Here is a 17,214-nt window from a genome sequence, read left to right on the forward strand (position 1 = left end):
TATAGCGCAGAAAAGTGCATTTGTAAAATAAGTCTAGCTTGTTTTAATGCTAAAATTAAGTTTGTTACGCAAACTTTTCAGTGGCGGCTGGTGACTTTTTAAAGTAGTGAGGCGTAAAAGTGGTGGTGAGTTAAACTGAATACTGATAACCTTATAAATACCAACAAACAGATGTTATTTTCAGCAATTTTAAAAATAGGGCATTAGGCGCTACTCAAATAACATACACTTTTTATTAATAGTGGCAATTTTCTACCTATACCTCACAAAAATGTACCCACTTGAAATGTGTAGATGTTGGCAGACGTCTTAACATGTTTCTAAAATGATGTCTCTTTCCTATTTTTTTTTTTTTAAAAGGCACCTTAAGATTGAGAGAGAAGGCATACAGACAGGCAAGTGAAGGGAGATGGTGCAATGCAGGCTTAATTTATTTACTGACATACAAGCCTACAAATCCTGTAGTGAACGGAAATGCATACTTTTTAGGCATAAACCTCGTATGAGATCGACGATTCAGTATTTCCTACTTCCCCTTACTTTATAAACGTTTTGATCACATGCCATTGCAGTGTCTTCACAGAACGCATGGTCCAAAATTTAGCTGTGTGCCTTACCCATCAAACTCCAACCCTGTCACAGCTGTGGTCTGAACTGACCAGACACTGCCTCAAATGCAGCAGAATTCTTTCTGTTTGTTACTTCGTGCCACACTATTTAATATATCACGTATGTCTCATTACACATGTCCTCTCAAACCGCTGACCCCTAGATTCCAGCAGGGATTTCTGTGGTTGCTAAGAGGCGCTTCTACAAGCCTTTGCCCAGTCTACGGGCGTTCAAAGCCTCACATTTGTCTGTTACATCATACCTGCTGGACACATTCGAATAGAATAAATCCTGGCTCCTGGCACAGTATGGTGAGTCTGCCTGCGCTAAACATATGCCCCCACTACTCAGTGCCCATATGGCACTGGGAGAGCGGATCTTTACAGCAGGGAGTGTCAGGCCACAGATAGGCAAGGGGTGGGTGTCTCCAGGAAACAGGATCTCACGGAAAAGCTCTGTCTGCTGACTCAGCACCAATAGCCAACTCGCTGTCATCCCCTTTTCTGTTGCTACTGGGCACATGAAGGGGGTATTAGGTGCCTGTTTATTAACATTTTGAGCGACACGGATTTTCAGAATTTGCATTCACCCTTAAATCACTAGGCGTGGGCCGTTCGATATTACGTTGTCAAACAAACCGTGGACAAGAAAGCCTGGATATTGTGCGTCACGATAACATCTCTAAGGAGTGGTGTCCCTTGCACCTTTGACAGGCGCATTGCTTGTTCTTGCAGACACACATCCAATAATTCCGTTCACAATTACAGCTGCGCTGACGAGTTCTATTCACTGCGGTACACAACTAAAACACAGGCACCAAAAAGTGCTCTATTAAAAAGGTGCTTATTTCTGTACACTCGCCCCTAAACCATAACCTCTCTAGGCCTGTAACCCCGAGCACACACCACACCTGGGCGCTCCTGACCCTTAAGAGGTCACACAGAGCGCCAGCCACCACCTCTAGGCGCTATTCCTGCAATCTGCCTCAGAGCGCTTGTCATGTGCTGTATCGTGACTGACTAATGAACGCAGGGCAAAAAAACAAAATAATCGCGAGTGCTGTGCACCTCGACTTTATATTCAGCCTAAATAATGAAATATAATGTAAGGCTCCTTACATTTTATCTGCAGGTGGCATATGCCCCAGCCATAAGATTGGCCACACAAGCAGCGCTCCGAGCTTGACCCCAGGCATCTGTACATCTGTGAGGAGGCCAGTCTTAGTGAACATTTACGGGCACCGCAATAAATTGTGCAAAGGACGGGAGCCATTGTTTTGTGTTGCACCACAATGCAGTATCCGACTTGTAGACTTCCAATCTTTAGAAATAATGAAATAAGAGCCGTTGAGTTATAAAATATTTATGTGCCAAGAGCCCTTACAGTTTGCCATGAGCCCCATTAAAAATAATGTAAACAAACAAAACTTACAACCTCCACCATTGGCTCCCTTGATCCCCCATGAACCAGCATTCCTTTCTAGGCACAGCTTCTGTTGTTTCACCCTGTGACGTCTCTTGCCAGTTTCACACTTCATTAAAGCCCTAAAAACCAATTCCAGATCTTGGTCGGAGAAGGACATGAGCTTTCAGAGTCCTGATGATGGAGGCAGGCAGGCAGAAGTTTACGTTTAACGAGAGGCCAGGTCCTAGGTAAGGACGTGAGAGCTGGGGTAGAGTCCATCACACGTCAGGCTCTGCCGGAAATTCAGTTTGTGATTGCTAGACGACCTGGAGTCTGAGAACAAGTCCCATGTCAAACGAAGGGCCTCTTTTGAATGAGCAGGCCTTGCCTTGCTCACAGATGCTGCAGATGGGATTTTCTACCCTGTATCAGCAGTATGGCTTTCAGTAGTTTAGTGTGCTAATACCTCAACGGATCAAAACAGATACCGTGCAATGTGGTATTTACCGTAAGTGGTACCGCTGCAGCAGACTGGAATGGGAGGTAGTGTGGGAATCGCCCCGGGATTATGGAGTAAAATCTGCATGATCTAGCTTGTTCGATTTGCAGTTTGCGTAAGACACTACCTGCCTAGTACCTACAGGTGGAAAACCCAGCAGATTGCCATCATTAATTGGATTTCCTCCCAAGTCAAGGTTTGCGGCACGATTGGAACGAGGGTCTGTCTTCTGAGCATTGGGTCACGTTTTCATGTCATTTTCGGTTATGCCCACAAAAGTTATCAAGACACCGGCTTCCAAGTTTGTAAACTGGATTAACAGAAACATTTTGCTTCACGGAACCCGAAGTAAAATACGGTAAGCCACAGACATCCTCAGGGGGCCTCTCCACCCTCTCGGGAGCCTCGCACCCACCCTCGTGCTCCCACTCCGCAGACACTCAAGGGACCGTTGACACCCTCTCGGCAGTCGTGGCTCGTGCTCGCAATACGTGCGGGGGGAGATTAAAATAAAGAAAACTTACCTGACTGGGTCCACACCGCCTCTGACTGCTTCTGGGCTGGGGTCCCCCGTTGGCGCCTTAAAAGTTACGTCTTCTACAGGAACAGCCGCATCACTGGAGTGGCAAACACTCTCAGCCAATACTGATGCTGCTCCAGAAGCGCCAGGATTGGCTTAGCAGGGATGCTCGCCGCCCGCCTGCCCATTAGGAGACCGAGGGTGGCGGTGTTGATTAACCCTCGCTCTCCTAATGCGCAGCCGCCAGCCAGACTCAACACTAGTGCGCATGTCTGGGCTGGTCGGAAAAATTCTCCGACCGAAACCCGGCATGCGCACTTGTGCTTCTGCCTGCTGTGCGCTCCGCGCCACCCCCCGGCCTGACAATGCATGTCAGTCAGGTGAGTCAGCATGACGCCGGACCGCTCACCCCCTTCGGACTCTGAAGGGGGTGGGTAGTCCGGCGTCATGCTGACTGACATACATTGTCAGTTTCCTCCAGTCAGAGCCGCCGAGGTAGCTGCGGGCGCGGGCGGCTTGTGGGTCAACGCCCAGCGCCCTAATGGACGCACCACCACTGTAACTTTTATTACAAACTTTTCAGTTTTCTCCATCAAATTATTGCAGCAAAAAAAAATGCATTTCTGAGGCACCGTTTGCCAACTATATATCTGTACAAGTGAAGATATGCTCCGTATCGTTGACAAAGTAACAACACAGGATGAAATTGGACTAAGGGAACTCTCTGTACATAGGATCCCCCAAATATGTCATCAGAAGGCTCCGGGGTGTCCAAAATGCGGCAGCAAGGATCCTATACAAGGTCCCAAAATTTGCCTCAGCAAACAGTGCTCTAGCTTCTCTGCACTGACTCCCCATTGCCGCAAGGATAAAATTGAAAACACTGAGGGGCATATTTACAAAGAATTGGTGTAAGTCATTTTGCTGCTCTGCCCTACACCAATTTAAAAGGGCAGGAATGCACCGTATGTACAAGATACCATCCATTCCTGTCCTTTGTGCCTGCGCACAATTTGCAGCCAAGTGCCAATGCAGGCACCGTTGCACAATGGTTAAATGGAGTCTGTGCTGTTGGCGGGATAGTTTTTGTGCAGGATGGAACACCTTCCTGCACAAAAACAATCACAAGAGGCGTTTTACTTGTTCCATGTGTGCTGTGGAATGCATCACATGTGGAAAGAGGTAAAAACAAGGTGAAATGTATGCATTTTTCCTTGTTACACCTGCTCTAAGGAGGTGCAATGTTTTCGGTGCTGCTCCAGGTTCATGAGATAAAGTAAATCTGGGGCAACATCAAAGTCAATCAGTGTTACGTGGTTGAAAAGTGTCATTATCATATTGGGCCCTTTGGCATTAAGCCCTCTATATGCCAGACAGATGGGCTGCCTTGCCTTACTGTGCATCAAAGATGCATTCCATGGGTGTTTCAACACCCATGGAACGCCTCTTTGACATCTTTAATATGAAAACTTCCTTTTCATATCTCATCCTCAAACTTGGAACATGCTTCCCATATAATTAAGATGCCTAAACAATGAATCACAGTTCAGTAAAAGGCTAAAAGCATGGCTGTATCCACATTAATATCCCCCCTGTATTACTCCACTTGTCCCGAAGCAATGCTATGTCGAAGCCAGCTCTGGGAAGCCCGCGGGTAGCCATGCTCTTTAGAGATCCACATAGCATAGCAAATTCACAATTCGGTAAAATGCCATCATCAGTGATTTAAGTTATTTTGGTCGATTGCTTCAGTCACTGCCTAAATGAACATGATCATCTTTGTTTCAGACCCAGAGTACATGTGCTTCCTGGTCATTGGCCATGGAGAAGATCTGGTCTGTTTGCTCAGTTTCATCGAGGAAGCCACAGTTTCTGCATCTCCCGCTTCTACTTTGGACTAATACGTGGATGTTCATGTTTACAGAAACCACACCCCAAAAACCCGAACTTTAGATCATTGGCCTACCCATAATATATAATGCCTAACAGAACATTCACTCATACTATGGTGAGTTCTGCTGCGCTGTTGAGGAGAGTCACTGCCCAACTTCTATTCAAGAGCAGGGTTCTCACTGTCTGTGGCATATTTAGCAGTTAAAGCTGCAACTTTCTTTTTCTGAAAAGGGGGTTATATATTGAGGAGACCTGTCCTCCTTTATCTTCACATCAGACGAGTGTTGTATCTCTCTTTTTGGTTTCAGATACTCATCTACCTTGCGGTAAGATCGCCCTCCTCTGTCATATTGTTGGTCAGATAATTCCTGAAAGGAACAAGGAGAACGTGTCTCAGGAACCTGATATCTGTCTGTAGTCTTTATTTTAGTGCAATCACAAAAGTCATATCGTCTTTCAGAAGACTCTGGTGGTGGAGAACCTCCAAGTTGTCTCCCTTTCTATGACTGTTGTTTAGATTTATTGCATGTTGTTTTTAGCAAAATCACAGGCTGGTCTGGCATCTTTGTCAGAGTTAGGCTTGACAAGTGGGGGTACTGAAGGTCTGGTTCCCAAACCATTGTACCCTAAAGACGTTTATACATTAGCAATTATGATAGGCAACTCAATTTTTTGGTCGACTACCGCCACTGTGGCAAGTCACTGGTTGTTAGAATCCGGGTTCTCTGGTCGGCACAGGTAGGTACTTGTGACAAGCAGGGAACCTTTCCTCTAGTCAGGGTAAGGAGTTACACTCCTAAAATAACTCCTGCTCACCCTCTAGGTAGCTTGGCGCGAGCAGACAAGGCTTATCTCAGAGCGTTATAGGTTAAGCATTTGTGAACACATACAGTAACCAAGTGACAACACTACAGATGGACACCACACAGGTTTTTATATTAAAAAAAAGGATTCTTTATATAGAGTTACCACAAGACCATTAAATGACAAAAATACACAATACTGTTACTTTAGATGGTAGAAGTTTGCTTAGTTCTCTTAAGTTCTTAAATGCGACACTTTAAGTCAATGTACCTTAGATGCGATACGCAGGGCAACGAAAGTGTTGCAACGATGCTGATGCGATGAAGTTTTTGGTGCAAAGAAATAAAGACGTGAAGATCTTCCAGATGCGTTACGCTTCTCCGATGTTGCGAGAAGACTCGACTCGATGCGTCAGCTACAGCGGCGTCACCCCTTTATGCGATGCGACGACAGCGGCCTTGGCAGCGGCACTCTTCTCCGACGTTTGCGGGACGCTTCCGCTCGATGCGATGCTGCAGCGGCATCACCCCTTTACGCGATGCGACGACAGCAGCTCCGACGGCGGCACGCTTCTCCGTGGATGCGAGGCACTTTTCTTGATGCGGTGCAATGCGACAGCTACGATGGCGACACGCTTCTTCGGCGTTGCGAGAAACTTCCGGAATGATGCGAGACGCTTCCGCTCGATGCGATGCTGCAGCGGCGACACCCTTTGCGAGATGTGATGACAACAGTTCCGCTGGCAGCACGCTTCTCCTTCTCGAGTCGCGCTTCCAGCTCCTTGTGACACGCCGTCCCTCAGAAGGCCCAACAACAGCAGCAGGCACTTCCAAAAGACTCTGGGGAGATGGGGGTGAAGTCCACTGGTCCTGGGACTTCGTTCAGGGGGCAAGCTAAGCACAAGCCCTTGGAGATCTTTTAAGCACAAGTTGAATTAAAGTCTTTGTAGTCTTTCTCCTCTCCTTCCAGCAGCAAGGCAACCACTGCAGGCCAATCCCCCAGGTCAGGGACAGTACTCCTCCTGACAGCTTTCCCAGTTCCTTCTCCTCAGGCAGAGGTTCTTCTTGTCAAGCAGGATCTAATTTCTTGGGAGCAGGGGCCCAATACTTATACCCCTAATTCCTTTGTTCCTCTGGGGTAGAGGGGCCTTTGCCCAGTCCAAACCAGTTCTTGAGCACTTTGTTGACATGACTCTGCCTTTCTATTCAGGGTGCAGGGCAGAGACATCAGCCGCTCCACAGGAGGTGGAGCCAGCATTGTGGTGGCAGAGCGAAGCCCTATTCAGAGTCCAGGTGCACTCCTCCCACCCATCTGGATGTCAATCTCTCTATTCACCACCAGGCTACCTAGCCCTGCCCCTCTGGGTGTCCCCAGCCCTGTCACTCGCACAAACCATACAGGCAGATACACATCATAGCAGAGGCGGGCTGAAATGGTTAGGCAAGCAAATACCAATTTTCTAAAAGTGGTATTTGCAAACACAGAATATTAAAATAAACTTTACTAAAAGATGAATTTTATTATTCTGAGTTCAGGCATACTAAACTCGATTTTCTACCATGTTCCCTGGGTCTGTTAGGATCATAGGATGTAACAATTCTAACAGCCCATTCTGGCCTATGGGAACAGGTAGCCTTGCAATAGTGAAAAACAAAAATGGCTGTAATTCACTATTAGGACATGCCACACACATCAGGGCTTGTCCTACCTCATGCTTACAATGCACCCTGCCCTTGGGCCTACCATAGGGGTGACTAATATGAAGTTAAGGGAAGGTTTAGGGACTGGGAAGTGGGTGCACTTGCCCAGTCAGCATGACAGTACCAGACTGCACGCAGGTTCTGCCATGGCAGACCTTAGACACATTTTACTAGGCCGCTTCTGTGGGTGGCACAACCAGTGCTGCAAGCCCACCAGCAGTATTTGTATTTATAAGCCCTGGGCACTCCTGGTGCACTTTACTGGGGTCTGACAGTAAACCAAATAAGCCAATCATGGAATCCAACCAACATATACATTTTAAATAGGGAGCACTTGCACTGTGGCACTGGTTGGCAGTGGCACAGTGCTCTGAGCGGCTAACACCAGCAAAATACATGAGGCACAGCGACAAAAAGTGGAAGGGAGACTCACGCCAAGGTGCCAGGTCTAACACGTGTCCCCTCCAGCTGAAAAGTGGGGGGAACTACCCTACCCCAGGGAGTTCCTCATCACTAAGGTGGAAAAATCTGGACAGACCGTCAGCATTGGCGTGATCTGTACCAGGGCAATGTTCCACCGTGAAATCCATACCCTGTAGGGAAATGGACCACCTCAACAGCTTTGGATTCTCACCCCTCATATGCATCAACCATCTGAGGGGCCTGTGGTCTGTCTGAACCCGGAAGTGAGACCCAAACAGGTAGGGTCTTAGCTTCTTCAGCGCCCAGACCACAGCAAATGCCTCACGCTCAATAGCACTCCATCTCTGTTCTCGTGGTAGTAACCTCCTGCTAATAAAGGCTACAGGTTGATCTAGGCCCTCTTCATTAATCTGTGAAAGAACAACCCCCACACCATGCTCTGAAGCATCTGTCTGAATGATAAACTCTTTGGAGAAGTTGGGAGCCATAAGCACGGGCGCCGTGCACATAGCAGCTTTCAGGGCCTCAAAAGATTTCTGACAGGTGTCAGTCCAAATCACATTCCTGGGCTGCTTCCTTGAAGTCAGCTCTGTCAAGGGGGCAACAATGTTGCCATACCCCTTGACAAACCTCCTATAATACCCAGTGAGACCTAGGAAGGCTCTCACCTCTGTCTGGGTTTTGGGCGACTCCCAATTCAGGATGGTTTCTATCTTGGGTTGAAGGGGTGCCACCTGGTCACTCCCAACTTGGTGCCCCAAGTACTCCACTGAACCCTGCCCGATCTGGCACTTACTCGCCTTGATCGTGAGGCCTGCCCTCCGCCGCGCCATCAACACTTCCCAGAGGTGGCGCAGATGTTCCTCCCACGTGGAGCTGAACACTGCGATGTCATCCAGGTAGGCTGCACTGAACGAATCCAGCCCAACCAACACCTGGTTGACCAACCTCTGGAAGGCGGCAGGGGCATTCTTCATCCCAAAGGGCATAACCCGGAACTGGTAATGCCCATCAGGGGTGGAAAATGCTGACCTCTCTTTGGCCCCATCGGTCAAGGCGATCTGCCAATACCCAGATGTCAAATCAAACGTGCTGAGGTAGTTGGCAGCCCCTAGCCGATCTATGAGCTCATCAGCTCTGGGGATGGGGTTTGCGTCAGTCCTGGTGACCGAATTGAGTCCTCTGTAGTCCACACAGAACCGGAGTTCGGGTGTGGCTCCCGGCGCTGCAGCCTTTGGGACCAAGACCACTGGGCTGGCCCAAGGACTGCTTGAGGTCTCAATTACCCCAAGGGCAAACATCTTGGAGACCTCCTCTTTGATGCAGGCCATTACCCTGTGAGTCACCCTGTAGGCCTTGTGCCGCACAGGTGTACTATCCCCAGTGTCCACATCATGGACACACCAATCAGTGACACCGGGAATCAGGGCAAACAGGTCAGAGAATTGTCCCAGTAACTGGCGACAATCGTTCTGTTGCTCAGGGGTCAGGGTGGAAGAGAGGATGACACCATCCACTGACCCATCTTGCTCTTTGGCTGACAGGAGGTCAGGAAGAGGCTCGGTCTCCTCCTCCATCCCAGCATCTGTCGCTAAGAGCATGCCCACTTGGGACCTCTCCAAGTGGGGCTTGAGGCGGTTGACATGAAGGACCCCCAAGGGGTTCCCTGGAGACCGCAAGTTCACCAAATAGGTGACAGGGCTCTTGTGCTCCACAACCTCAAAGGGACCGGTCCACTTATCCTGGAGCGCACAGGGCTCCACTGGGGCCAAGACCCATACCTTCTGTCTAGGCTGAAGCTCTACCAGAGTGGTATTCTGGTCGTACCACCGCTTTATCTCCTCCTGGCTGGCTTCCAGGTTTGCCTCAGCAAGTTCCCTGAAACGCCTAGTCTGGTTCCTGAAGGCCAGCATGTAGCTATATACATTCTGGGGAGGTTTCCTGGGAGATTGCTCCCAGCCTTCCTTGACCAGACTTAGAGGTCCTCTCACTGGGTGTCCGTACAGAAGCTCAAAGGGGCTGAACCCTAGAGACTTCTGTGGCACCTCTCTGTAAGCAAAGAGAAGGCATGGTAAGAGGACGTCCCACTTACGCCTCATGGGTTCCTCAAGACCCATTATCATGCCTTTTAGGGTTCGGTTGAATCTCTCAACCAACCCGTTGCCTTGAGGGTGGTAAGGTGTGGTGAACTTGTAGGTTACACCACACTCTTGCCAAAGGGATTTGATATATTTAGATATGAAATTGGTACCTCGGTCAGACACCACCTCTAGAGGGAATCCCACTCGGGAGAAAATTCCCATTAGCGCACTTCCCACCACGGGGGCCGTCACTGTCCTCAGAGGGATGGCTTCCGGGTACTGGGTGGCATGGTCCACCAGGACCAGGATGAACCTATTGCCCATCGCTGTCCTGGGGTCCAGTGGCCCTACAATGTCAATCCCCACTCGCAGGAATGGGGTACCGACCACAGGGAATGGCTGGAGTGGAGCCTTCTGCTTCCTTCCACTCTTCCCACTTGCCTGGCAAGTCTGGCAGGTCCTGCAGTGAGTGTCTGAACTACTGTGCATTTGGGGCCAAAAGAAGTGGGTGACAAGCCTTTCAAAGGTCTTTTCCTGCCCCAAATGTCCTGCTAATGGCACATCGTGAGCCAGTCCCAGTAGGAAGGCTCTAAAGCGCTGGGGTACCACCAGCACACGGGCTGACCCAGGCTCAGCAACCTTAGGCTCAGAATACAGGAGGTCGTTCTCCCAATAAATGAAATGTGTTCCAGACTGATCACCGTTGGCCTGGTCTGCAGCCTGCTGCCGCATACCCACGAGAGAAGGGCACTCTTTCTGCTCCCTGCAGAATTCCTCCCTGGAGGGTCCTCCTTCTTGCTGCCAATAGGTCAGCTCAGGCAGGTCCCCCAGTTCAGCTATCTGTTCCCCTGTAGGTTCCAGGGCATCCCCCTCAAGGTCTGCTTCCTCCTGGACTGTGGGAACTTCAGGGGCCGGTTTCCCGCGCCCCCTGCCTCTTCTCCCTAAGGCCGGTTCCTGGGCCTCCCTCTCAGGCTCCAGGTCCTCTTGAGCACCTCTACTCGCTGTCATGGACCGTGTGGTGACACACGCCCAATCTGGCATACCCAACATCTCCAGGTGCAAGTAAACAACAGGGTTATACCCAATTGACACTTTATATACCTGGGTATGGAACGTAGTTATATATAATCAGAAAAAATGGTATAAAGGAATTGATACGTACATTATTTTTGGATAGAGCACATTTAATTACTCTCTCTCCAGTTATCAATCTAGATAGATTATATCAAAACATTTTTTGCAATCTACAAAAATGATGGCATCTGATCAAGAAGAAAACAACACTACATATATACACAAAGTTGTACATACACCATAGACTAACATAGGACATAAAACAACTCATACAAATACGCTAACTCCAAAACAAACCAAAGGTAATTTACACTAGTGTCCTCCTTAAGATTCTGGACGGACCACTAGAAGGTAGTCCAATTAGTACACTGAATATCTTTCAGTTAGTGTAGACCATCTCAGAGTACTGTCGTACAGTGTCCAATCATTACTTTATTTCAGCGACTCCTCCTTCTGAAAATGTCTACGCAATCGCGTTTCAGCCTTACTCCTTCCTCGGCCTCCTCAGGACAGGGTTAATACATGACTGTACACACACTACAAAAAATAATATTCATAACAAAAATCATAAACTGATAATATTACTGCAACCCTCCATATTACCCGAAAAGGTGATGGGTGGTGGTGGCTAACCGAAAAATTAATTAAAAACCAGTGGGTCTCTCCTGTTTCTACCGCCATCCCGAGGTCGGGTGTGTAAGGCCAAGAAATGACCAATATGTACAAAGAGGAAAACGAATCTAGAAATCTGGTGGCTGCTTGAAAAAATCAGTAAAACCAGTGAGTCTCTCCGGATTCTACCAACATCCCAAGGTCAGGTGTGTAAAGCCAAAAAATGACCAAAAAAGAAAAGAAAACAAATCTAGAAAAATTAGGGAATAAACACACACAAGGAAAGCAAACCTAAATCAAACCTCCAAGTGCTTTCCTACTTAATAACCTTGTGCCCACCTATTCCGAGGGAAAAAAGGCATGCATTAACCACAAGGCGCCATATAATCACGCCTTAACTTAAGTGGTGGTCCTCCTGCCGCACAATCACTGAAAGCGGCAGAGTCCTAGATGCCCCGGTGCTATAGAAAAAGCACCTAAAGGAAATAATCACAGAACCCTTCTGGTGAGCTCGACTATTAAACTCATTAAACTAAGGCGTTTCTCAAGATGCCAAATACAAAAATGCACAAGAGCTTACCTTCCTAGTCCGATAAACGGACCTTCCTTATACAGACACGCCTGCGTCAAAATAATTTTATTTTTTCCACTCGGTCTAGCTTGTAAACGACCTGCAGTGGACAAATAACGACACTTTATCTATCTCGTCCCCTCTATCTCGAAGCCACAAGGAAAGCGAGCGGTGCTCTCGCATGAAAAAGCGGATGCACTTACTTCAAAAATACTAGGGCACTGCAAGACGCTCGGTACTCCAATAGACACCAACCGTTGCTTGAGCACTATGGCGGTGTACTACTTTCTATACACCCGGCAATCGTAGAGACGGATAGAGGTCGAAAAGGGACTACGAATCTTCTATATTAAAAATTTGGATAAGGGGGCAGCCATTTTAAGAAAGTAAAAATACCTTGATCTAAACCAACCTTGTCATCCGAAATCGGACAACAACGAGCAGGGAAGAAAGCGCAATGTCCCAAACATTTAAAAAAAAAAAAAATTAATTATAGAGGTAAGGAAATAAAAAAATAATAAGTACACTGTGTCTAAAAGAGAAGACATAAATAATAAGGGAGAGATGGACATAGTGGAATAAATCCACAGGGACCCACAAATCCCTCTCAACACATGGGCACCACCACCAAACTCAACCAACCCCTGCAGGTCGCATAGAGGGCCAAGCAATACCATCACTCATTAAATCAACAATCTGTACAAACTGTACAAAATACATTCATTATACAAAAAACACTAAAACCACTCTTAATAGAGAAACGTCAATGCAATGCCTGCCATGGTTTTCCATGGCTTCGCAGTTCACAAATCCTGAATCGAGCATCACCCCTCCCCTTATGCCCTACTTGTCAAAATATCAACAATGCTGAAGTGCTCAGATCAAAGCCCTATAAATACCTCGATATTAGATGCAAAGTTGCTGTTAGAAACTATAGATAAAACCTTAGCAGACTTTAAAATACATACAGTGAATTTGAAGACATCTAAGGTGGTGAAAGATATAAAAAACTTCAAATTGGAGTGGGTTTACCCATATTTGAAAGAAGATTTTTTCAAGAATAACAATCCAAGCAGTTTGAATTTGCAATATAGAGGTAGGACCCGCACTAAATTTGTGACCTTTTCGGATTCTTCCTCTTCTGACTCAGATCAAGGAAGTGGATCTTTTTTCCAACCTTACCCGCCATATCAACCATACTACCAATACCCCAGAACACAGCCCCCTCCTTTTTTAGACAGAGGTGGGAACAGGAGGCCATCCAGCTGCTCATCTGCATTCTCATCATCAGTGGCATTCCTTGCTTCTACCCAGGCCCTCAGCGCCTTCTAGAACTCGGCCTTGTTTTTACATCCAGTTGTAGAAACATTACATTTCCTGCAGAAGAATTTCAGCTGCTTTGCAGTGTAGCTATCCAATTTCTCTTCTTCCCATTCAAATTCAGTATTGACAGAGACTATGGATGCTGCTTTCTCCACCATGGTTAAGCTTGGCAGTGCTCAAAAATAGACAGTCCCAAAAGAAATCTACCAACAAGTATTGGTTGCGTTTAAGGTCTGCACTCACTAAGTAGTGTTCACCAATTACTGTACATGAGTCACAAATGCAAGTCCAGAATCCCACCGCTGCCACCAATGTTAGAATCCGGGTCCTCTGGTCGGCACAGGTAGGTACTTGTGACAAGCAGGGAACCTTTCCTCTAGTCAGGGTAAGGGGTTACACTCCTAAAATAACCTCTGCTCACCCTCTAGGTAGCTTGGCACGAGCAGACAAAGCTTATCTCAGAGCGTTATAGGTTAAGCATTTGTGAACACATACAGTAACCAAGTGACAACACTACAGATGGACACCACACAGGTTTTTATATTAAAAATAAGGATTCTTTATATAGAGTTACCACAAGACCATTAAATGACAAAAATACACAATACTGTTACTTTAGATGGTAGAAGTTTGCTTAGTTCTCTTAAGTTCTTAAATGCGACACTTTATGTCAATGTACCTTAGATGCGACACGCAGGGCAACGAAAGTGTTGCAACGATGCTGATGCGATGAAGTTTTTGGTGCAAAGAAATAAAGACGTGAAGATCTTCCAGATGCGTTACGCTTCTCCGATGTTGCGAGAAGACTCGACTCGATGCGTCAGCTACAGCGGCGTCACCCCTTTACGCAATGCGACGACAGCGGCCTTGGCAGTGGCACTCTTCTCCGACGTTTGCGAGACGCTTCCGCTCGATGCGATGCTGCAGTGGCATCACCCCTTTACGCGATGCGACAACAGCAGCTCCGACGGCGGCACGCTTCTCCGTGGATGCGAGGTGCTTCTCTTGATGCGGTGCAATGCGACAGCAACGATGGCTGCGATGGCAACACGCTTCTTTGGCGTTGCGAGATACTTCCGGAATGATGCAAGACGCTTCCGCTCGATGCGATGCTGCAGTGGCGACACCCTTTGCGAGATGTGACGACAACAGTTCCGACGGCGGCACGCTTCTCCTTCTCGAGTCGTGCTTCCAGCTCCTTGTGACACGCCGTCCCTCAGAAGGCCCAACAACAGCAGCAGGCACTTCCAAAAGACTCTGGGAAGCTGGGGGTGAAGTCCACTGGTCCTGGGACTTCGTTCACGGGGCAAGCTCAGCACAAGCCCTTGGAGATCTTTTAAGCACAAGTTGAATTAAAGTCTTTGTAGTCTTTCTCCTCTCCTTCCAGCAGCAAGGCAACCACTGCAGGCCAATCCCCCAGGTCAGGGACAGTACTCCTCCTTACAGCTTTCCCAGTTCCTTCTCCTCAGGCAGAGGTTCTTCTTGTCAAGCAGGATCTATTTTCTTGGGAGCAGGGTCCCAATACTTATACCCCTAATTCCTTTGTTCCTCTGGGGTAGAGGGGCCTTTGCCCAGTCCAAACCAGTTCTTGAGCACTTTGTTGACATGACTCTGCCTTTCTATTCAGGGTGCAGGGCAGAGACATCAGCCGCTCCACAGGAGGTGGAGCCAGCATTGTGGTGGCAGAGCACAGCCCTATTCAGAGTCCAGGTGCATTCCTCCCACCCATCTGGATGTCAATCTCTCTATTCACCACCAAGCTACCTAGCCCTGCCCCTCTGGGTTTCCCGAGCCCTGTCACTCACACAAACCAGACAGCCAGATACACATCATAGCAGAGGCGGGCTGAAATGGTTGGGCAAGCAAATACCAACTTTCTAAAAGTGGTATTTGCAAACACAGAATATTAAAATAAACTTTACTAAAAGATGTATTTTATTATTCTGAATTCAGGCATACTAAACTCGATTTTCTACCATGTTCCCTGGGTCTGTTAGGATCATAGGATGTAACAATTCCGACAGCCCATTCTGGCCTATGAGGAACAGGTAGCTTTGCAATAGTGAAAAACGAAAATGGCTGTAATTCACTATTAGGACATGCCACACACATCAGGGCTTGTCCTACCTTATGCTTACAATGCACCCTGCCCTTGGGCCTACCATAGGGGTGACTAATATGAAGTTAAGGGAAGGTTTAGGGACTGGGAAGTGGGTGAACTTGCCCAGTCAGCATGACAGTACCAGACTGCACGCAGGTTCTGCCATGGCAGACCTTAGACACATTTTACTAGGCCACTTCTGTGGGTGGCACAACCAGTGCTGCAAGCCCACCAGCAGCATTTATATTTACAAGCCCTGGGCACTCCTGGTGCACTTTACTGGGGTCTGACAGTAAACCAAATAAGCCAATCATGGAATCCAACCTACATATACTTTTTAAATAGGGAGCACTTGCACTGTGGCACTGGTTGGCAGTGGCACAGTGCTCTGAGCGGCTAACACCAGCAAAACACATGAGGCAAAGCGACAAAAAGTGGAAGGGAGACTCACGCCAAGGTGCCAGGTCTAACACTGGTGTATAGCCAAAGACGCTGCTTCACCATTTAACATTATTATTTATTAATATTTCTGCATTTATAGAGCGCCTGGTTACACCCACTGGTGTGTCCCTGCGCTATTTGCTCTATCTGAACAACTCCGGAAATCAGTACATCTGAGAACAAGGGGGCTCAAAGGTACTTATGGTTTAAAGAGCCATATTTTTAATTTTTTGCGGAAGAGACTCTCTGATGGTTCCTCACAGAGGAACAGAGGTAGTTTGTTCCAGCTTTTTGCTGCCAGGTAGCCAAAAGAGCGCACACCCATTCATGCTTTCTTTATCCTTGGGACTTTCACCAGGTGGGTCCCAGTGGACCTAAGATGCCGTTCTGGGTTGTAGGGGGTCATTAGGGGTGGGCGGAATTTGCGAAAGTGACTTTCGTAAATTATCGCAAAAATGTTAAAAATCTCCGCAAACACGCGGAAATATCGCGAAGATGCGGAATTTTTTTCCTGCCCGTTCGCGGTATTTTCTGCGTGGTCGCGGCTCGCCAACTTACCCATGCGGTTGCTCACGGGCGCGGCCATCTTGTTTTCACTCTTCTCGCGGTGCATGATCGCGAGAAGAAAGACGTGATCGCGCGACCAATGACATTACTGCGGGCGCGAACTGTCGCGAGACAGCGCAAATGGCTACCAACAATCCAACATCTCGTGGAGAACGCGACCGGATCGGGAAAACTTGGCGGCGAACGCGGGGATTCAGGTAAGGCGATCGCGCACGTGCGAGAATGTATTATTTTACAGCGCGAGCAAGAAACAAATTATCGCTAAGCTGCGGAATGCGGAAATTTTGATATTTTTGCGCTCTCCGCGGAACGCGAAAATGTCAAATTATCGCAATTTCTGCGAGCGGAACGGAAATTTAGCCCAGGCCTAGGGGTCATAAGATCCCGCAGGTATATTGGGCCTTTGCCCTGCAAGGTACGGTGGCAGAAACATTGTGCCTTGAATGTAATCTGTTCCTGAATGGGCAGCCAATGCAGTGCATCCAGTGCTTTCTTAGAAGATGCCAGTTTCGGCAAATTCAAAAGCAAGCAAGCTGCTGCATTCTGGATGTACTGCAACTTATGGAGTCCCTTTTTGGTCGCACCCAGATAC

The 17,214-nt window shown here is 47.8% G+C and overlaps 1 pseudogene across 1 annotated transcript in view; it reads left to right on the forward strand.

The window, feature by feature from the left end:
- Nucleotides 1-17,214, forward strand: part of LOC146797602 (cadherin-related family member 3-like) — a 706,232-nt pseudogene that overhangs the window by 376,424 nt on the left and 312,594 nt on the right. The window lies entirely within an intron of this gene.

Source organism: Triturus cristatus, chromosome 9 (assembly GCF_964204655.1).
Source record: "Triturus cristatus chromosome 9, aTriCri1.1, whole genome shotgun sequence".
NCBI lineage: Eukaryota > Metazoa > Chordata > Amphibia > Caudata > Salamandridae > Triturus > Triturus cristatus.